At 37.0% G+C, this 24,330-nt stretch overlaps 1 long non-coding RNA gene across 1 annotated transcript; it reads left to right on the forward strand.

Annotated features, from left to right (window-relative positions):
• The first annotated feature begins 1,178 nt into the window (after positions 1-1,178).
• Positions 1,179-23,208, forward strand: LOC118976526 (uncharacterized). Its single transcript, XR_005064296.1, has 3 exons — positions 1,179-1,257; positions 13,123-13,132; positions 23,197-23,208. It is a non-coding gene; the product is annotated as an uncharacterized LOC118976526 (long non-coding RNA).
• The last annotated feature ends 1,122 nt before the right edge of the window (positions 23,209-24,330 follow it).

Below are 24,330 nucleotides of genomic sequence, written 5' to 3' on the forward strand. Positions count from 1 at the left end.
TTGTGTTTTAGCCTTGAAATTTAGTTATGATGTACCTTTGTGTGGACCTCTTTGGGTCCAAATTGTTTGAGACTCTCTGAGTTCCTGGACTTGTGTGACTTGTGTGTCTTTTTTCTTTCACCAGATTAAGAAGTTTTTGGTCATAATTTCTTTGAATAGATTCTTGATACCTTGCTCACTCTCTTCTCCTTCTGGTATTCCCATGATGCATATGTTGTTAGACTGATGTTGCCTAAAATATTTCTTAAGTTCTTATATTTTTAAATTCTTTTTTTCTTTTTACTGACATACCTGTGTGTTTTTTCCACCTTTTCTTCCAAACCACTGATTTAATTCTGTGCTTTATCTAACCTCCTGTTTATTCCTTCCAGTGTATTTCTTTCGGATACTGCATTCTTTATTTCTGATTGGTCCTTTTTTATGGTTTCTGTATCTTTTTTCATGCTGTTGAGAATCCTTATAATCATTCCTCTATCTGACAAATTGCTTGCCTGTCTTTCATTTAATTCTTCTGAAGGATTCTCTCGTTCTTTCATTTGGAGCCTGTTTCTTTGCCCTCCCATTTTGGCTATCTCTTTGTAATTTTTGCTATGTGTTAGGTAATTCTGCAAAGACTGGTATAGCACTTTGTGAGATGCTGCCTGTTACTGGCCCTGGGCAACCTGTCTGGAGCTATCAGTCATCCACAGCGTATGGCCCCCTCTGCTGGTCCTGACTCTGTGCAGAAAGAACCAGGCTCCCCACCAAAGCTGACTTTTATTTTTTTAATCTATCTTGATTTTTAAAAAGATTTTATTTATTTATCTTTAGAGGGAAAGGGGAGGAGAGAGGGAGGGAAATATCAAAGTATGGTTACCTCTGGTGTGTCCCCTCCTGGGGACTGTCCTGCAAACTGATTGGGAATCGAACCATGATCCTTTGGTTCACAGGCCCGCGCTCAATCTACTGAGCTATACCAGGCAGGGTAAAGCTGACTTTTAATAGCACTAGGCCCAGGGGAGGCTCAGCTAAATTATCAGAGTTCCCAGTGATCCACTTCTGCCTGCAGGCTTTCTGTTGAGCTTAAACACTGAAATTGCCTCCAACTATACTCCTCTGCAGCTCAGCTTAAGCTCCACATGGTGAGTCATAAGAGATTCCTCAAAGGGGAGGGGGGTGGCTATTGCTTCCCCTTAAGCTGATACTGCTTGGAGGAGAGTGCTCTGCCCCAGAAAGATGTTTTCTGCAGAATGGGGAATGACTGAGCACAGGGATCCTGTGGCTGTTCTCTCCCCAGAGCCACTAGCCCCAGCCTCTCCTCATTTGTCTCTAGTCCACTCTGTCCTCCCTCTTCTGGAGCCTATTGTAAATGGTTCCGTGTAAAATTCTGTGTGTTGATCCTTTAAGAGTCTCTCTGCATTTGTAGCAATCTCTCCTTCATGGACAGAAACCCTGCTGCTTTTAATTGCTAGATGTTACTTGTATGCCTTTCCTGGTTTTGGTGCTTAGGGCTGAGGAGACTATTTTGGGTTTGTACCCCACACTTCTCAAAGGGAACCCCTCTGATTGCTGAAACATCCCTCCACAATTTCAGCTGTCATGTGTGGGAGCCCAGCCAGCCCTCTCATGCCTACTCTGCACTCCCTACCAGTCTCGTGGTAAGGTAGTTTTTTCTGTTTGTCCTTGGTTATAAGGTTTCTCTCTAGCTAGTTAGAGTTCAATTGGTTATTCAGTATAATTTTTATATAATTTAGTTCTAATTTCAGTCTTGTGGGTGAAAGTTCTATCTATTTACCAGTATCTTCTCCCTTTCTCCAATCAGTATTAACCTTTTTTGTTTGTTTGTTTGTTTGTTTGTTTGTGGTTTTTTTTGGTTTTGGTCAATCTTACCCTCCATGTCTACTTTTTTCAGCAGTTATTTTTTTGTGTGTGCTGCTTTCAACGTGGTCTTTGTGATCATTTTTTTCACTTTTTTTCCTGAGGTCTGTCACTCATGTTCTTGTTTTTATTTTCTTTTTCAATATCTTCCTTGATTTATTGTATTTCTGTATTGAGCTCTTCTTTATATAGGTAATCATGTTATTAATTTTTTTAATTTAGAGCAATATATTTGGTTACAACTTTTATAACATCTAAGATCACTTTTTTGTGTGTTTCTATGTTAGTATGCATTTTAAAAATATCTTTCTTCCAGATGAGATATAACAACAAATACCACATAAATACAAAGAATTATAAGAAATTACTATGGACAACTAGACACTAAGAAATTGGACAATGTGGGTGAAATGGATACATTTCTAGAAATATATAACCTTCCAAATATGAACCAGGAAGAAGGGAAAACCCAAATAGACTGTTAACAAGTAGCAAAACTGAAGCAGGAAATGAAAAACTCCCAGTGCACTGGATCCAAGTTAGTGGCAGAGTAGCTGGCAGCTCTGTCCACTTGCTCCCAAATGCAGTCTGGACTTGCAGTCAAAACACAGCAAAGAATGAGTGAGAGCATCTGTGAATGAGTGTGTATGTGGACAACAGCATGGGGAGTGCACAACAATGGGCAAGAACTAGCCTGTCTGCAGGACACCTGTGAGCCAACAGCCTGGACTTTCTAAGTGAAGCTGCCATGGCTACCTAGCCCAGCCCAGCACTTCTTGCTGCACAGAGTCTGGGCAGCAGTGAATCTGCTCAGTGGCTGCAAATTACCAGAGTGGAGAGAGAAGGCCTAGGAGGCACAGGCTGCAGAAACAGCATGACAGGAGCAGGCCTGCCTGAGGCTAAATATCTCTGGAGGGAGCAAGGTCAGCACTTCACCACCACCCTGTGTTATAGCATAGTTGAGAGGCTTTTCCCAGCACCATCTTGGAAAGACCTAGAAAAAAACTTTATCTAAAACTAGCAGAGGCTCTGAAAGGAGGTGGCCAGCCCTGACCATGATACTGTGTGACTTTGGGGGAGAAAAGTCTGTGGAGAACGGGTCCCCCCAAGGACTAGTGCTACAGCATGAAGGCTACACAGAAACTATTTTAAAGAGGGAGCTGAAGACCTATGGCATCCATTCCTGTGTGTGCATCTGTGCATGTGGGCACGGCAATTCTGCTAACCAAAAACTCAGAGGGATAGCATACACTGGAAGAACAGTAGAACCCAACCCAAACAGCTTGCAAACAGAAGGCAGTCCAAAGTGGCAAAATTGGGTCAAACCTCTTGTGAGAGAACAGCAGGTGTGAGACTGAAAGGCAGGAGCTGAATGCCTGAGACTTGCTGTAGACAGCCAGATCCCCTCACAGACAGGTGAGCCCAATCCTCACCTGCGGAATTACAGACTTTGTAGAATAGTAAGGCCAGGCTCAGGAGTTTTCTGCTGGGTACATTTCTGCAGGGGGAAAAAAGAAAAGGCTCTGAAGGAGCCCTTCAACAGAACCTTTTAGCTACACAGTGCCTGATCTACTAATGCCAGCAGAGCAGAGAGAATAGAGACAAATAAAACAAGGTGCTATCTTCTCTTCTGCATAGCTGTTTAGCATTCATTTCTCACCCTTCAAGTTTTGGCCTAATATGTTACCAGCTTTTATATTATAGTTTATTTCAAATCCCATATTGTTCTCTTCCCTTCTCCTACTCCATTTCACCTTCTATCTTCTACTTCTTATTTTTGTTTTAAATTCTATTTACTCTCTTGCCACAAATTTTTTCTATTCTGCATTCTTACTATTTCTCCCCACCTAGCCTCTCAAAATCATTTGTAATTGTCATTAGTAATCACACATTCTTTTTTGCCTTTTTAAAACACCCTTATTCTCTCTCCACCTTTATCAGTCTTTGCTCATTGGCTGTGTACAGGATGGTTGTTGTTGCATTTTCTCACTCTTATTTCTAGATAGTCATTATTTTTTAATATCAAATCTCAAATTTTACCTTTCCCTTCTCATACTACATTTCACCTTCCTTTTGCCCTTGCTTTTTTGCTTTAAAAGTTATTTAATTTTTCCTTGTCTTAACCTGCATTCATTCCTCACTCTTAGCATTCCTTTTCCCTCTAGCCTATCAAAATGACTCTCTTTCCTCTAGACATCTCATATGCTTTTCTTTCTATCCTTTTTCCCTCTTATTCCCATTCCACCTATATAAATCTTAGCTCATTTGTTGTCGATATTGCTCTGGTGGATCTTTTATTCCAACTAGGTCCTTAATTTTTTATATGTATTATTTTTTGTTGTTGTTATTGTTTTTCTCTCACTATATATATACACATATATACGTGTGTGATATATATATATACATATTTCTCCACTATATACATATAGTGGAGAAATATGTATATATATATTCACACTATATATATATTCACACTATATATATATATAGTGAGAGAAAAACAATTTACACATGTAGGAATTTATATATATAAATTCAGCTTAAATCGAATACTTCTAATACAGCTTCCCTTCTTTTACTTCATTTCATCCTCCTCCCTTTTTGATTTATCATGTAAATCATATTTTTATCTTTTTGCATTGTCTCTATTACCTACTTTTTTTAAAGATTTTTTTAAAGTTTATTTTTAGACAGAGGGGAAATGAGGGAGAAAAAGAAGGAGATAAACGTCAATGTGTGATTGCCTCTCATGCACGCCCACTGGGAACATGGCCATGTGCCCTGACTGAGGATCGAACCAGTGACCCTTTGAATCACAGGCCAGCACTCAATCCACTGAGCCACATCAGCCAGGGCTATTCCCTTTTCTTATTGCTCCTTCCTCTACCCTCACAAAATCACTTTTCACACAGTTAGTCATCTCATATTCATTTTTCCTTTCTTATAATAGTCTTAATCTCTTTACACCTTTATTGACTCATCTGATGTTGATAGTGCAGTTCTGGGTTGGGGTTATTTTTGCAGGCATGGATTTGTTTCTTGGGCTGTTTGGTTTGTTCCAGCAGCACCTGTACAATAACATACAAAATGTGGTCAATGGAATGACTCAGTCACACAGCCAGAGGGAAGGACCCACCAAAGAATCACCCCAAAACAACTAAAGCCCAGTTACAACCAGAGAGCTGACATGAACAACATAAAAAGCAGCACAAAAGCATCAAGCTCAGGTGATGAAGGAGATGATACCACTGAGTCCCATATGTCTCCAACCACAGAAGGCACACTTTGAAGACAGGGAGTCAAAGCAGATAAATCTAAGAAGCAGAAACAAACAAGAAGAGTCACTTAAGATGGGGAGATAAAGAAATAACCCCAAATTGAAAAATAAAAAGAAATTCCCAGAAAAAAAGTGCTAAATGAAATAGAGGCAAGCAAATCATCAAACATCAAGTTCTAAGTAATAGGTATAAGGACACTCAAGGTACTCAGTGAGAACTACTAAGAACTCCAGAGAAGTTACAAGGAACTTACTATGAACTACACCATCATGGAAAAGAACATAGAAACTATCAATAAAATCCAGGAGGAAATGAGAAAATGAAATATTTGAAATGTACAACACAATGGAAGGAACTAGATCACATTAGATAAAGCAGAGGAAAAATCAGCAAGCAGGAGGACAAGGTAAAGAAAAAATCCCATACATAGCAACAAAATGAAATAAGACTCAAAAGCACAAAGAGAGCTTAAGGGAGCTTCAAGAAAACATTAAACATAATAGTATCTGTATAATAGGGATACCAGAAAGAAAAGAAGAGGAACAAGACATAGAAAACCAGGTTAAAAAAGTAATGATGGCAAACTTCCCTAACTTGATGACAGAAAAAGCTACACAAGTCCAGGAAGCACAGAAGGTCCCAATCAAGATGAACCCAACGAGGCCCACTTCAAGATACATCATAATTAAAATGGCAAAATTCCAAGACAAAGAGAGAATCATAAAGGTAGCAAGGGAGAAACAGTAACATACAAGGGATCTCCAGTAATGCCAGCAGCTGACTTCTCAACAGAAACACTACAAGACAAAAGGAAATGGCAAGAAGTATCCCAGTAATGAAAAGCAAAGGCCTACAAACAAGACTACCAGTAAAACTCCCACTTAAAATGGAAGGTGAAAGAGGCTTCCCAAGCCAAAATTTTAAAAAAGGCTAAGAGAACACATGTTCAACAAAACAGCACTACAACAGATGTAAAAGGAAGTACTTTAAGACAATGAAGGAGAAAGAGAGAGAGAGAGAGAGAGAGAGAGGAGCACAGGCACAAAGGAAGAAAATGGCAATGATTAAGTACCTATCAACAATAAACTTAAATGTAAATGGATTAAGTACTCCAATCAAAAACATAGAGTAGCTGAATAAATAAGAAAACATGACCCACATATATGCTGTCTACACGAAATCCAACTCAGAAGAAAATATCTACACGCATTGAAAGTGAAGGGATGGGAAAAAGTTCCAAGCCAATGGACATTAAAAAAAGCCAAGGTAGCAAAACTTTTATCAGACAAAATAAATTTCAAAACAAAGTCCATGAAAAGATACAGAAAATTATACTTCATAATACTTAAGGTAAGAATCTATCAAGAAGATATAACTCTTGTAAACATATATGCACCCAACATAGGTCCACCTAAATATAAAAGGAAAACCTTGGAAGGCTTCAGTAAAGATATATACAGGAACATACTTATAGTAGAGGATTTTAAGATCCTATTGTCAACAATGGATAGATCTGCCAAACAAAGAATCATTAATGATATTGTGGCACCACATGACACTCTAGATCCTAGGGACTTAACTTATATATTTACAGAATCTTTCACCCCAGAGAAGGAAAATATACATTCTTTACAAATGCACATGGAATATATTCAAAGATAGACTACATAGTAGGACACAAAACAAGCCTCAACAAATTCAAAAAAAATGGTCACATCAAACATTTTCTCTGATCACAATGACTTGAAACAAGAAACCAACCTCAAGGAAAAAACTCAAAAACTCTTTGTTCAAGGAGATTGAACAAAGAAGAAATCAAAAACTTTCTGGAAACAAATGAAAATGAGGAAACAACAGCCCCAAACCTATGGGACACGGTGAAAGCCGTTCTGAGAGGAAAGTTTATAGCAATACATGCCTACCTAAAAAAGATAGAAACATTTCAAATAAACAACCTAATTCTACATCTACAAGAACTATAGGAACAACAAAAAACAAAGATGGAGCAAGTAGAAGAAAGAAAATAATTAAGATCAGAGCAGAATTAAATGACATAGACACTGAAAGAGCAATTCAACGGATCGATAAATTCAGAAGCTGGTTCTTTGAGAAGATAAACAAAATGAACAAGCCTTTAACCAGACACATCTGGTTAAATCAGAAATCAGAAATGAAAGAAGAAAATTACAACCAATACCACAGAAATATAAAGGACTGTCAGAAATTACTATAAACAAGTATATGCCAAGAAAATTGACAACTTGGGTGAAATGAAAACATTTCTAGAAACATATAATCTTTTAAAATAGAATCAAGAAGAGGAAGAAAGCCTACATAAACCAATAACAGCTAGTGATATTGAAGCAGTAATCAAAAAATTCCCAGCACAGAAAAGCCCTGGACTGGATGGTTTCACAGGAGAATTTTATCAAACATTTAGGGAAGAGCTAACTCTTACACTTCTCAAACTCTTCCAAAAAATTCTTGAAGTGGGAAAACTCCCAAATACTTTTTGAGGCCAGTAGGGTCCTAATTCCAAAACCAGGTAAAGACACATCAAAGAAAGAAAACCACAGGCCAATATCACTGATGAATATAGATAGTAAAATCCTCAATAAAATATTGGCAATCCAGATCCAGCAATCTATTAAAAAGAACATACACCAGAATCAATTGGGATTCATTCCAGGGATGCAAGGATGGTACAATATTAACAAATCAATGAACATAATACATCATGCTAAAAAAATGAAAGACAAAAATCACATGATCATGTAAATAGATGCAGAAAAAGTATATGATAAGATACAGCACCCATTTGAAACACTCAGCAAAATGGGAGTAGAGGGATCATACCTCAACATAATAAAGGCCATATATGAGAAACCTACAGCCAACATCATACTCAATGGGAAAAAATTAACAGCTTTCCCCCTAAGATCAGGAATAAGACAAGGTGTCCGCTTTTACCACTTTATTTAAAATAGTACTGGAAGTTCTAGCTACAGCAATCATACAAGAAAAAGAATTTTAAAAGTCATCCAAGTCTGAAAGGAGGAGGTAAAACTATTATTGTTTGCAGATGATATGATGGTGTACCTAAAAAACCCTATAGGTTCCACCAAAAAACTACTTGCCCTCATAAGTGAATTTGCCAAAATACCAAGGTACAAAATCAATATTCAAAAACTGAACTCATTTTTATACATCAACAATGAAATATTAAAAACAAAAACTAGGGGAAAAATCCCATTCACCATAATAACAAACAAAATTAAGTACCTAGGAATAAACTTAACCGAGGAGGTAAAAAACCTGTACTTAGAAAACTACAGAATACAGAAAAAAGAAATTGAGGAAGACACAAATAAATGGAAGCATATACCGTGTTAATGGATTGCAAGAATTAACATCATTAAAATGTCCATATTACCCAAAGCATTCTATAGATTCAGTGCAATTCCTATTAAAATACCTATGACATATTTCACAGACATAAAACAAATATTTCAAAAATCTATGTAGAATAATGACCCCAGATAAATTCAGCAATTTTGAGAAAGAAGAACAAAGTAGGACAGGTCACAATACTTGATATCGAACTGTATTGCAAGGCCACTGTAATCAAACAGTCTGGTACAGGCATAAGAACAGACACATAGATCAATGGAACAGAATAGAGAGCCCCGTAATACACCCATGTCTCTATGGTGAATTAATATTTGACAAAAGGGATGGAAGCATACGATAGTGTAAAAATAGCCTCTTCAGCAAATGGTGTTGGGGGTTCTGGAAGGGTACATGCAAAAAAATGAAACTAGACCAACAGCTTACACCATACATAGAAATAAACTCAAGATGTATAAAGACCTAAATGTAAGTCATAATACCATAAAACTCCTAGAGGAAAACACAGGCAGAAAAAATTTCAGATATCCCATGTAGCTATATTTTCACCAATATATCCTCTAGGGCAAGGGATATAAAAGGAAAATAAATAAATTGAACTATATCAATTAAAAACCTTCTGCACTGCTAAAGAAACCATCATTGAAATGAAAAGGGAACTGACTGTATGGGAGGACCCATTTGCCAATGATACATTGGACAAAGGTTAATCTCCAAAATATATAAAGAACTCATATGACTCAACACTAGGAAAACAAACAATCCAATTAAAATACAAGTCAAGAACCTGAATAGGTACTTCTCCAAGTAAGACATACAGATGGCTTATGGACATATGAAAAAATGTTCAACATCACTAGACATCAGAGAGAAGCAAATTAAAACCACAGTGAGATACCATTTCACACCAGCCAACAATGACTCTCAAAAAACAAGTGCTGAGGAGAAGGTGGAAAAAGGAACCCTAGTGCATTGTTGGTGGGAGTGCATACTGTGGAAAGCAGAATGGGATTTTCTAAAAATATTAAAAATGGAGCTGCCTTTGACCCAGAGATTCCTTTGGTGAGAATATACCCTAAGAACCCTGAAATGCAAATTCAAGACTTATGCCACATTTGTTCCCAGAATCACCATTTACAATATTCAAGATTTGGAAACAACCTAAGTGCCCATCAGTAGATGAGTGGATGAAAAAATGTGGTACATTGACACAATGGAAAATCTCCCAGCAGAAAGAAACAAGGAATTCCTACCTTTCATGACAGCCTGGATGGAGCTGGAAACTATCATGCTAAATGAAATAAGCCAGTTGGTGAGAGGCAAATACCATATAATCTCACTTATGAGAGAAATCTAGTGAACAAAATTAATAATCAGCTAAATAAACCCATAGGCATAGAATCACAGAATACACTGACAGCAGTAAAAATGGAAAAGGAATGGGGGGACTGTTTAATAGAAGGTGAAGGGATTAGCCAAGGAACATAAATAAAGGACCCATGGATGTGGACAACAGGGTGGTGATTGACTATGGAAGAAGGGTTGGGCTTGGTGCAGGGGAAAAATTGGAGGCTACTGTAATATTATAAATAATATATCACTAATAAAAATAAATGCAAATAGTTTATTTAAAGAAAAAATTAAAATGTTTTCTTTTTTGTACTATTTTTGCATATATCCTATGCTGATGAGTTTCCTTCTCCTCCTCCTCCTCCTTCTTCTTTTTCTTCATCTTTTTTTTTGAAACACTAATTGCAGGAGTTTTGAATGGAGGATAGACCAGTACAGTATTCCTGACTTGATATGTAGAGTTGTATGACTTCTTCCAGACTTCATTGCTCCCCAGCTAATAAAGACTGATAGCTGTCCATCTATTTACAACAGCCTCTCTACCATCTTTCTGGCTGACATACTGCTTTCAGCAAATGTCTGTAGTTGTGTAATTTCTTGTCTAGTCCCTTTCTACCTGTTTATGCTTCTTATTAAGAAATGTTTGCGCCACCAGTCTTCACTTCCTATTTCTATTGATCTAAACAAGGGAATGTTAATTTTTCCTATGCATGCAAGCTGTTTAGTAGGGTATTGTTTGAGATTTATAGCCACATGCATTTTTTCTCATCTTCATTCATCATCCCTAAGATTCCTTGCTTTTAACACCCATTCTCGTGTATTATGGTTCATGGTCACAGATTTTTCCTAGTTTTATAGAAAGTGGCTTTCACCTTTTTGGTTTTTATTGTCCTACTTTTGTGGTGTTTTATAAATTTTTTTTAAATTACATTTAAGATTCATAATACTCTCTATGGTGTAAGAGTGATACATTATGTAGTCTGATAATAAAAACTAGAAATAAAACTAGCTATAAGATACATGTGCTAAAATTTGTCATAGATATTAAAAAATATTTGTCTTAGACTATAATAGAATTTGGGGAATGGTGAGAATCTTACATTTATATTCTCTTCTTTTTTTCCTCTTTTCTTTAAGACTTAAGATGTTCAGAATTGAATTGATCAGACTTCTCATTTTGTTGCACACTGCGACACTCTTTTTTGTTTTATTTCACAATTTCCCTTTTGACTCATGATCCTCTTTTCAATTCTTTTTCCTTGTTCTATGAGTACTTACTCTATATATCTAATCAACTACCCTAATTAACTTTAGTAATCTGTATATTTCTAAAATATATGGTATTGTTTTGTGGGTATTTATTAATTTATTTTAATGCTAGTGATTTCATTTTGTTTAAATAAATTTAAACTATATATTTCATTTTGTTTAAATAAATTTCATTTATTCATCTACTTTAACCAAAGATTTAAATTTTTAGGTATATTTATGTTGCCCCATTCATAATCTCTAACTTCTGACTGTTGCCAATATCCATTGTATGCATTTACTTAATTTTACTTATACATTCCTCTAGCAATGAATAATTAGTTTTCCTTTAACTCTTTGCTGTTATATACAATAATCTAATGAGTGTGTTTGTATTTGTCTTTGTTTAAGACTGGAATATAATATATTCAAGATGCTGTAAGTCATTTAGCTTGGCTGTAAGTATATTTTTAGGATAATATGTGTATAATAAAAACAGAGTAGGCACTTGATAAATAGCAGTGATTCTTACTGTTTTAAAATTATCTTTTAAATGAGGAGACTAGACCTTATCTGGAAGTTATAATTCTGTGCTATGAGTCTTTTGCCTTGAGACATGGTAACTGAAGTCACTTCGGCATAAGTATTTTTTACACATATTCATATACATTTACTTTCAGGCAGGATCATCTCCATATCAAGAGAAAATCTGACCCTCCTGTAAGTAATGAATGGCTGGGGTTTTGGATCCCCCCCCCCAAGAGAAGTGCATGGTTCTTCATTATTTTATTTATCTATTTACTTACTTTAGTTTTTTAAAAATTGTGGTTTAAGTACAGTTGTCTCCATTTTCCCTCTCCACTACCCCTCACCTCAGCCATCTCCATTTCCTCTCCTTGATCCTACCTACCCTGCTTTGGTTTTGTCCATGTGTCCTTTATACATGTTTCTGAAAGCCTTCCCCCTTAAATCTGATTTGTTATTCAATTGAGATTAAGATAATAGCATATAGTGCTAGTACTTGAAGAGCTTTCTAAGTCCCTGTTTTATTTTGGAAATAGAATAATACATTAATGCTAATGTCCTAGTACAAAAAAAAATACCATCTCTTTTCTATTTTAGAAAATGTGCATTATATGAAATGCATACATTTAGAATATATTGCATATAAATACATGGATTTTATTTTCTACCTTTCAGTAAAGGAAATGGCTTAGAGCATTTTTAATTAGTTAGGACATTTGTTCTGGCAGCTGAACTTCCAGGCATTGCCAGTGCCTGATGGATTCAGAACATTCATTTTTTGCAGATCTTAGCTGAGTTGATGTAAAAGGAGAAAAAACATTAGGCTTAAAGTCAGAAAACTAATATTTAAGTCCTGGCTTTGCTATTAACTAGCTATGTGATAATGGGATGACTCACTTAAATTCTTAGAACCTCCATTTTCCTCATCTGTAAAATGTAGTATTCTTGATAATCTCAAGGTGAGTCGGGCTCAAGCAAATCATCCAAGTCTTTGAACCTCATTTTTTTGCAATTAAATTTTTTTGACTTTATACTTTATTGTTTCCATTACCATTTACCCCCTTGTACCTCCCTCATAATCATCACAATGTTGTCCATTTCCATGAGTCCTTTTTCCTTTTTGCTTGGTCCCTCAACCCCCTAACCACCACCATCCCAGATCTGTCAGCTTGCTCTCTGTGTCTGTCTCCATTTTGTTAGTTCAGTTTATTCATTATATTCCACATATGAATGAAATCATATGGTATTTTTTTTCTCTGACTGGTTTATTTCACTTAGCATAATGTTCTCCAGGTCCATCCATGTTAACGCAAAGGGTAAAATCTTCTTCTTTTTATGGCTGAGTAGTATTCCATTATGTAAATGTCCCATAATTGTTTTACCCACTCATCTACTGATGGATGCTTGGGCTACTTCCATATCTTGGTGATTGTAAATAATGCTGCAATGAGCATAGGGATGCTTATGTTCTTTTGAATTAGTGTTTTGGGTTTCTTCAGATAAATTCCCAGAAGTGGAATTTCTGGGTCATAAGGCAGTTTCACTTTTAATTTTTTGAGGTATTGCCATACTGCTTTCCCCAGTGGCTGCACCAATCTACATTCCCACCAACGATGCAAAAGATTTCCCCTTTCTCCACATCCTTGCCAGCACTTCTTGTTCATTGATTAATTGACTATAACCATTCTGACTGGTGTGAGGTAATATCTCATTGTGGTTTTAATTTATATCTCTCTGAAAATTAGTGACACTGAGCATCCTTTTATATATCTCTGATGATTAGTGATGTTGAGCATTTTTTCATATATTAGCCATTTGTATGTCCTCTTTGGAGAAGTGTCTATTCATGTCCTTTGCCAATTTTTAATTGGACTGCTCAGGGAGCTTTGGTGTTAAATTTAATATGTTCTTTATAAATTTTGGATATTAGCCCCTTATCAGATGTATTTTTGAAGTTCAAAGAAGCTTGGTTTAATCTTTCAAAGTTTAGCTAAAAGTTCTGGAAATGACATTATCTCTGAGAAGATGTATATGACAAAGTAATTGCTAACCAAAAAAATGCTACACAAAAGGGATATAGTAATAAACATTAAGGTCTTCAAGGCACGTTTAGTTCCCTTTACCCTTTGTTATATTATTCATACTACTGCAGCACAAAGCACAAATCTAATAATCAGATATCCAGATTGCTCAAAGTGCTGGATACACTGGGAAAAGCCCTGATGATGACTAAGGGAAGGCTTTTATTCACTTATAAATCCTTTCATGTTGCTAATATTTTGGTTTTATATCTGGTATTGCTATGAATCTTCCCTGAGCTGCCCTCATGTTTTTTGCTTTCTATATTCTAAACAATCATAAAAGTTAATTGTAGCAGACATTCAACAAATATGTATAAGTAGAACTGGTATGAATTTCTTTTGACTCATTGAAACTTTGAGTAGCCCCACTTTGAGATTTATTGGTATAAAATGTGCAATGTATGTGTGCAGCTTGATCATCATAATTATGTTTTAACCATCATTTAGTCATTCATTTAACACTGATTGAGGACTTACCATGTACAAGCACTATGTGAAGTTTTGTGTATTCTGTGATGAATAAGAAAAAAAACTTAGCCTGTTCCCGAAGCTCACAGGCAAATGGGGGGACACATATATATGCACAGTACAGTATATTAATTGTTATAATACACTTATGTATGATAGTGAAAGCATCCAGTGGAGGAGCAGTTAGAGTCTGAGAAAGCCAGGGAAAGCTTCCAAGTAGAGATAGTCTATGTGTGCACTGAGAGTTAAATTTGAGTGTAGCCAAAAGAATGGTGGAAGGACAATCTGGTTAGAACCTTGCATGTCCTTCTGGAAGAGCATAACCAAGGTCATGGAGTAGTTAAGTAACTTAGCACGTAGACTTATTGATTATTTATTTGGGCTGTAACAGATGGTGCAAGTGAGGCAATGGTCATGAAATATAGAACATAGGTCCGAGGGTTAGTAGTCAGGGTTTGACTCCCACCTCTGTCACTTTCTAGACACATGAACCTCGGAAGTAGTTCAGTCTCTCTGTGCTTCAATTTTGTAGTCTGAGAAGGAGAAAATAACTTGTATATACTTTTTAGTTGCAGAGTGAAGTTTATTTGAGATTTAGAGAGCTTAGAATAGTGTCTTACTTATAGTAAGTATTAGATATTATTATTATTATGAAGAGATAATGGGAAATGAAGTTGGAAAAGCAGTTAGGAGCAAGAGACACGAGACTTTCGGATTTTATTTCACAGGTAGTGGTGCAATTTTAAAGGAATTTAAGTAGAGAAAATATATACTCAGACTTGTATTTTGGGAAGGATTCTAGCTTTAGTTTGTAGCATGGACCAGAGGTAATGAGACTGTGGTCCAGCTTGTTCACTCATTTACCACTTCATTCAACAGTGAGTTGACTGAGTATCAACTTTGTGGCAGGTACTGCTGCTGCTCAGTTATCCATGTAAAAGACAACAGTGTCCTGAATGGCACAGAAGAATATGAGGATAGAGAAGGTAGAATTTGAGAGACATTTAGAAGACATTCTAAAACTTGATGCCTGATTGCATGTACAGAGGAAGATGTTGAGACTCACTTCTGTTTATTGGTTGAGTTTTGTGTATAGGAAATATCTATCTGGATATCTGGAAATATGTGTGATGGGAGCCAGAAATATGAAGGAAGAAATTGAGTTTAGTCTTGAACAGAGTCCAACTGAATATGGAGTTGATAAAGCCCATAGGAGGTGATAAGACTACCCAATGGGTACAGTACACAAGGAGCACAGCTATTTAAGCTATTGTAGAGAAAAGGGGGTTAGAAAAGGGAATAGAGAAAGAATTATTTTAGGAGGAGAATGAAGGAGAGAGTGATAGCTAGGATGACTGTGTATAGTCTACATGATCAAATGTGTGAGGAAATCACACATTTGACCTTGGATGTCATAAGAGATATAAAAAACTACAATTTCAGTGAAGGGGTAGTAGTGGAAGCAAGGTTGCAGCGAATTAAGGAATAAAAAGAGGGTAGAGTTAAAGGAAACTACTGTTTCAGGCAGAAGCTCTTAATCAGGCATTGGTATTGGTCCTGTAGTAAGTCGCGCTTCCTACCCTGCTTTCCACATTAACCCTGTGGCCCACCTGATCAAAGAGCCCATCACCACTTCTGGTCTGATAGAAGAAGGACCACACAATAATAGCCTAATTTCTCTCAGAGTGTGGGGGCAAGTCAGCAGAATGATGAGAGAGGGGGGCTGGGGTAAGTGTTCAAAATAGCCTTTGAGGGGAATGTGAGGGTGAACTGACTCAGGACAGGTGGGAAAATGATGTCAAGAATTCAGCTGAGATCAGAAAACATAAATCTTCACTGGCACCCATTTGTAGGGTTGTGTGATTCTCTCCAGCTATGCTTAGCTGTCTCATTGTAGGTATATAGAAGACGGATTGGTGGAGAAATCTGACGTTGGCAGGGAGTATGTAGCTAATGCAAAGGGTTGAGGATATTGAAGGTGATGACAAGAGAGAGGTTGAAGTGATGCACCATGGGGTTCTGGATTAGTAGTGGAGGAGATGAAGCCAGAGGGGGTTGATAGGTTAGTGGAGAACGGAGGGACCAAGGGAACAGAGGTCTTGTTGAGGTCAAAATGGGGGTAAAAAAATTGGAATAGGTTGTGAGAGCACTGGATTGCCTTCTGTTCATCCCAGTTCCTACAGGACTGTAATTAGTTAGTGCTGCTGTCATGGATCTCCCTAGTGCACATTTTAATGACTAAAAACATTATTACAAATGGGCACTGAATGTGCCATTAAAATAGTTCTGCTCTACATTTGAGTATACTCAATGAAATGTGACAGACTCAATTGACTATTGAAATGAGAAAGAAAGGAGAACCATAGGGAGTCAGCCAAAAAATAAAAAAAAACTGTTATTTTTTGTAAATTGCTTAAAACTATTAAATAAATTAATCTGCTGTGGGGTATATGCACACATTTCATGGAGTTCCAACTTAGCAATTACTGTTCCTACAGCAAAATCGATAAAATATGCATCCAAAGTCATACAGAGAAAACAAGTCCAAGGGACTTCAATATTTGGTCTTGATTCAGAATATATTGTTAAATAAGGTCGATTAATAAAAATACATCATCAGATTTAGCACTGGACTGTAGTTGGTAAAAACTTTTATGGTACTTTTATTTTTTAATGGACTGCAATGCATAGTTCAAAAATCAAAATGATGTCAAAGGCATATTTTGAAAAGTGTCAGTCCCAACTTATCCCTATCCACCCTGTTCCCTTTGATTCTGTTTTTATTATTCTAGTATTTCCTTATGCCAATCCAAGCAGATATGCATATTTATATTTTTATTCCCTTGCCCTCTGGCACAGAGATTTGAATAACAAAATGCTGTAAGGCATCTGATTCTGTTTTCCATTTCATAATATGTCCAGAGATATTTCCCTATCAATTTATAGACTTTTTTGACAGTTGCATAGTATGCCATGGTGTTGATATACCATAATTTATTTAACTAATTCTGCCTGATGGTTACCAACCTTTTTCTAATATTTCCTGAAATGAGTTACTTTGCATGAATCCAAGTATATCTGTAGAGAAAATCTCAGAGGTATGACTGTGAGTTAAAGGATTAATGCATTTTAATTTGTGTAGCTCTTGCCAGATTCCTCTCCAAAAGGATTTGCAGGCCCCTAGTTCCCATTAGCATAAAATGGGAAATATTGTTAGGGGAAATATTTTATATTGGGTTTTTCTACTAACAACACAGTCTGAAGGCAAAGTCAGGTGATTTTTGAGGGTTGTCAGATGTTATGAAAATAATGAACACAATGCATAAGAGTAGGGCCTGTACTAGCATTTCATCTTGAACTAAATCTATGAAGCTTCTTGTGATGACTGGTGTAGGCAAGGCTGTCACCAACTCCAATATTTTTAGAGTGATGTTTAATTTACAAAGTGCTCTGGCATTTATCTATTTAATATTAAATTTTTAAAGCACCTACTATATGCTTACCAAATGAGGAATATGAGTATTGCTTCTTTCTTTCCTTTATCTATGAAGTAGTCTTCAAAATACACTCACACATGCCCATTAAGGAAATTTTAAAAATGTATCATCCTTTTATACATTTAAGTGTAAATAGAATGATTCACAGAATGTGTTTTCATTATATTGTAAATATTAACCTTTTAAATAAGATATTGGAAATATTGAATTTATATATAAAATTGTTACATTACCCTTTAAAATATATCCAATGGTTTCTAAGTAGTGATTTGATATTCACCATCATCATTTAAAAATATGCAAATAAACTCTCCTTCAACAAGCTACATGTTGAGATCATTTTTTTGAACTCATATTTCCATTTCACTTCCCCAAAATGTTACTTTTATGTAATATATTTTACGCTTGAATGTCACAGACAACTGTATCATAATTCTCTGCTATAAAATATGTATCTATAGTAATACTTTAATTAATTTTTGCCACTAGCCATCAAGCTGCAAATGTTAAAATATTATTAACTAAATTATAATTATTTGTAGTACATACTTCATCAAAAACATAAATATATTTTATTTTCATAAGTTAAACAAACTTTTATTGCAAATACAATTATTGTAAGATGGCTGGGACTGTATTTTTTAATTTGTTCAATTAAATTTTAGTTTAATTGAATTGTGGCTGTCTCATATCAGTGTTGATATAATGAGACAGGGTTTAGCATCATTTCTACTTCTAGTTTTCATTTTTATAAATGAAAACACTGAAAAAATTGCTTAGTAAATGACAGGATGAAAGGGAGCTATTTTGTTATAGCAACATTTCTCACTTGTCTGAAATCTGATCTATACTCAATTTAATAATTCAGAAAGTATTTTTAACAATTTATTAGCTGGAAATTCAATTAGATGTTCCATCCCTGTGGTTGAAAGAACAGAATTAGAAACTATGAGAGACACAAATATTTCCACATACCTGGTGTTTTTCTGAGCACCCTGAGATCTTTATGTTCTAGGGCCATGCATCTTCAGTAAGACTGTAAAAAAGAAAAGCATATCTTCTTCTTTCTTTCTTCCTTTAGTAAAAAGGGATAAATGAAAAATGAAGCAAGAAGCACTTGTTAAGATGAGAGTGAGGAAGAGGAGCTATGCCAGTCCAGAAGAAAGACCTCAAGGAATTTCAGTGTGACAATTGCAGGTTTGTTATGCGGTCCAACCTCAGTCATGCCAAGGTGAGTGAGGCTTGTTTAAAACACCTGGAATAAAACATAAAATCACCTGAAAATGTGTTTTACCAAGTCTGCTTAGTACATTACATCACGGTCATTATTTACATGTCTAATATATATGTTAGTATCTGAGCTGGCCAAGAATAAGAAATTGTACCCTGGTTACAAACATAAGCTTTAGAGGCAGAGTGCTTTGCCTTGAACCCTGATTCCAACTAGTTTATGAATTCAGGCAAGTTACTTAACTGTCCTAAGTATTACTTTTTTGTGTGTGCTAATAATTATACCTGACCCATGTGGGTTTTGTGAGAATTAAATAAAATAATCTAAGTAAAGCTAAGAGTAGAGTGCCAGGTCATTCAATTTTTATTTAACCAAGAATATCACTTTAGTATATACTAACTAATAGGGGAAGACAGCTCTGCAAACATGTAAGGACGATAAAATGTTATACAAGAGATGTGTGACAGATATTATTAATCCCATTTTACAGATGCAAAAGTGAAGGTACAAACTTGATTCAGAATGTTGGACCCCAAATAGCTTCTTCAAGTGTTTAGTGGTAGCCCCTGTTGGGTCCTGCAGTCTAAAGTATTCCCCTGTCACTCCAGCTGACAGGATGGTACTGGATGCTCACTCAGCACTGACTGCCTGCAGCTAAGCCTTTTGGTCTTTGCTCTGTGACTGTCTCACCATCTCTGGAGGCCAAGAAGATCATCCTCCTATGCATAAAGTGCATTCCAAGGTCAACAAAGAGCTTTGAGATCCATAAAGAAAGCAGCTATAAAAATGGGGTTCTTGTTAAGATAATAAAGCTCAAAAGGCCACTTTTAAAGAGGGAGGTCACCTGGAGGGTCACCAGGAGAAGCCAGATGCCCCAGATGTGCTATTTAACCTCCAGTTTTCATAAAATATACACATACTATAGAGATATATCTTTAATTATTTTACTTTTAGAAAATGATGACTCTAACATTGTTTAAATAAATTAAGTCAGTTTTTATTCTTAGAAGCAAAGTGTCTTGTACTTTAGAGGTGCTGAGGCTGGTAAGAATGACTTAACCAGAGGCTCATTAAACCTATCACCACTGTTGGTCAAACGTATAAACTCTTTGGAGTATGATACGGTCCCAGCCGTCTGCTGTTGTGCATTCATAGTGCCTAAGTATATTTCCCTGTTTTGAATAAATTGTGGTATTAAATTCACAGCCTTCCTTCATCAGAAAGGGAAAATGATTTGACCTTCACATTCCTCAGAGCTGAACTCGAACTTTGGAGACACACTTCAAAGCTCTGTAAATAATATGAGTAACACTTTGGACTCCATTGAGGTGGGAGGGAAATTCCCTTTCTGAAGAACACCCAAGTCTTTAAAAAGAAATGGTCAGGTTTAAATATCTCACTGTTTTTCTTGTTTTAGGCTCCATGCTGAGGATTTTATTTTCCTTTGCAAAGCTTATGCTGCCCTAGCCCTTTTCTCAGAGGCCGGCTGGTGTTGCTGCTCCAGCCCGCGTGCAGGTTCGCTGGGGCAAGTTTATTTGTAGTGTGGCCGGGGGTGGGGGTGGGGTGGGTTGAAGATTCCATTATGATGGGGGAGGCTCCTCAAGTTTGGAATATCAATGGCACTTCAAAGGGCTAGAGCTGCGAATTAGCAGTCAGTCTTCTTCTCAAGCCCCAAAATAGAATAAAATAACCCACCTAGAGATGTGTTCCAAGATAGGAACTGGGGAGAACTTTCTTCAAGCACCCTAACTGTGAAGTAGGGACTCTAGGTCTACAAAGACGTCCTGGTATCTCACTGGGCATAGGAGACTTTCATGGATTTTGCCAGTCCCTCAAGACTTCCAGAATGAAATTGTAAACATAGTACCGGATGCCTCTCCAATCTGCCAGATCTCCTCAAATCCATTAATATTATCCCCTACTGAAAAAAAAAATAGTCTTGGAGAAAGGGTAACTCACAACTGTTTGATCTAACTTATTTATTTCTAAGAGGTCAAGTACCATATTAAGTTTAACGTGTCTGATGTATTCTTTTTCTCTAAAATACACCCTTGTGTTTCTCCACCTCTGCCTGGCCCATATCAAAAAAAGAAAAGGAAAGTTTGGGCTTTTTTTTCTCAAGTTTTTAATATAAGTCCACATCAGTCTAGCTACAGTCAGCTAAGAAAAACAAAACAAAATAGTGAGCTCTCTCATCATTTTGCTACAACATTCTGTTTAAATAGCTCTAGAATGACAATCCAACTCAGAATATTAAGGTTTTACAGCTCTTGAAATTATCACCACTGTGTCTGTACCTCTCTCTCCAACTGTATTTAAAAGAAAATGGGGAATAGAGGGAACAATCAATGGAATCTCAGCTCAAATGAAGGCCAAAAATTATAGAGGACATTGTAAAATGGACAGTGAGGAGATTGCACTGGGATGCTAAGGTCCCTGGAATCTGCACATGGACCTATGCTGCTATTTCCCCCCACCCAGTGCCTGCCAAAGGATACTTAAAGGAGAGTTAGATCACCAGCTCCCTCCCTTACCAGAGCAGGGAGGGCAGCCTGGCACCAGGAGGGACCTGAATGATGAAAGTTGCTGGAAGGAATAGGGATGAAGTGGGAGACACACAGAGGCAGTACACATCCACTGGGACTGTGGATGCCGGCTAGGTCATTACCAGAGAAATTGGGGAGCCGGGAGACACCTGGAGAAAGGAGAAGAGTTGGGCCATGTTGGACCCTGACTGGGAGGGTCTCCAGTCTGGTTATAAAGTTGGGCTGTGTGAAAAGCCAGGTGCTTGTTAAGGAACTTCGGGCTTAAACAAGAGGCCTTTACTCAAGGAAGAAAAAAAAAAGGCTTGCAGCTGTTTTGTAAGGCACTCTCGCACAGCAGCTGGCTCACCCCAAGGGTGATTTGAGCTGTGCACCCAAACTTGGCTCCGGATGCTTGCCAGACAGCAGATTAGAACTGAGAACCCGGGCTTGACTCAGGCAGCTTGCTGGGCAGCTGATTAGCCCCACTCACTCTGAGGCTGAATGAAGCCGCTTGCCTACACTTGACTCCAGCTGCTAGCTCTGCAGCTGAGTCATGCCACTCTCCTGGAGGCTGACTGGCACCACTCGCCCTATGGCTGATCCTGGCTGCTCACAGCACCACTGCCCCAATGCTGATTTGAGCCTCAGCCAGAACCTGATTCACACTGCTCACCCAGACAGAGGTTGAGTAGTGCCACTAGCCTGGTAGCTGACTGGCCCTGCTTGCCCAGGAGTGGGCTTGGCCACAGTGGGCTCCCAAAGAGTAAGGAAGAGGCACAGACCTGTCCCAGATGGACAGTGGGGGCCCGGCATGGGCTACAGGCTGGGTAACTGTGAATACTGCGGCACAAACCTGGCCTCCATCCTCAAAAACCAAAGAAACGGAGAAAAGTGAAGCCCAGCCCCCTCATCCTGTGGCATCCAGGAAGACCAGAGGAACTCATTCAAGGTGGGGAGCACTGCTGGGGGGTGGACTTGGATGGGAGTAAGAGACAGAAAACTGTACTTGAACAACAATTACAATAATTTTTTTTCAAAATGAAAAAAGGAGTGGGTTTACAGTTAGCAAGAGGCTGATTTTTTAAACTCTCTTTTTTTTTCTTCCCCAAGTGAGACTATAAGACCTGGAGTTATGAAAGGTCCAGAGACAGATCTAAAGGAGGAGCACAGGCCTAACCCCCAAAACAGAGAAACAGACAAATTTCACTTTGCTACCCCATAAAAACTGGCATTTTATTATTTGCATTATTATTATTATTATTTCATTATTTTTCTTTTTTATTAGTATTTTCTTATTTCTCTTCTTTCTGTTTAGTTTTCTTTGTCTTATTTCTCTAACTGCATTGTTTGACTGGTATTCCTTATTCTCTCTTTCATACTGTATTTTAATTTTCCTTCTTTCACTTTAATCATGTTCCAATAACACACTACGCTCGATTCTGCACTTCCTATTCTTATTATCGAAGTCATGTATTTCTTGTCATATTATTATTGTTCTGGTACTATTGTAAATAATTAGTGTTCCATATAATTGTAAATACTACACAACACCTCTCCCTGATCTTAGCCCATTTCACTTTATTCCAAACCTTTATTATTGTTGTGGTAAACTCTATTCTCTTGCACACTAGACCTACTTTCTATCCTTTGCCCTCACTATACCTCATTATCTAACCTGGCATAAGTTTTCTGAATTCAGCTCCCAGTCCTCCTCCCCTCCAACAAGAGTTTTATCTCTCTTTCACCTTTTATAAAAAGTGGCTAGTCAGGTGAAATATCATAGTAAACACTATAATTATCCAAACTATCACATATCTCTTCTCTAGTTCTTGGTACTTTAAATCCCATAGAATATTCTCCCACTTTTTAAATCCATTTTGCCTACCCTCTGCCACTGATCACATACAAGAGTAGGTAGGAGATTCAAACATCAGCATACCTGCTGGAGGAGAAAAATTGCCAACAAAGGAATCACCAAAAGGTAAAAAAACAAGTACAAGAACAGAGCCTACACAGACAGAAGAAAGGGCAAACCTAGAGCATCCAGACAGGGAGACCACACCACTGAACCTCATAGAATTCCTACCACAGAAGTTCACCCTACAAAGGTAGCCAGCAAAGCAAAATATCAGGAAGTACAGAAACAAACAAAAAGAATCACCAAAGATGGGGAGACAAAAAAAGAACCTGCAATCAAAGGGAATGGAAGACTCCCCACTAAAAGAGCTAAATAAAATGGAGGTAAGCAAACTATGAGATATAGAATTCAAAATAATGGTTATAAAGATGCTCAAGGAACTCACAGACAACTACAAGGAACTTAGTGAGAATTACAAAAGTATGGAAAAAGAAACAGAAATTATAAACAAAAACCAGGAAAAATGAACAATAAAATTTTGGAAATAAAAAACACACTAGAAGGAATTACAGTAGGCTGGATAAAACAGAGGACTGAATTGGTGAGCTGGAAAAGAAGGTAGAAAGAAACACCCAGGTAGAGCAGCTGTACAATAAAAGACTGTAAAAATATGAAGATAGTTTAAGAGAACTCCAAGATAACATGAAACACAACAACATTTGAATCATAGGAATACCAGAAGGAGAAGAAAAGGAACAAGGGATAGAAACCCTATTTGAAAACATAATGACAGAAAACTTTCCAAACCTGTACAGGAAAAAAACATGCAAGTTCAGGAAGCACAGAGTCTGAATCAAGATGAACCCAAAGAGGCCTACTCTAAGTATTAAAATGCCAAGTATTAAAGGCAAAGAAAGAATCTTAAAAGCAGCAAGGGTGAAACAAGAAGTAACATACAAAGGGTCCCTGATAAGGCTAGCAGCTAATTTCTCAACAGAAACACT

Source organism: Sturnira hondurensis, unplaced genomic scaffold (genome assembly GCF_014824575.4).
Source record: "Sturnira hondurensis isolate 20B ecotype Veracruz unplaced genomic scaffold, ASM1482457v3 Scaffold0001721, whole genome shotgun sequence".
In the NCBI taxonomy this organism is placed as follows: Eukaryota; Metazoa; Chordata; class Mammalia; order Chiroptera; family Phyllostomidae; genus Sturnira; species Sturnira hondurensis.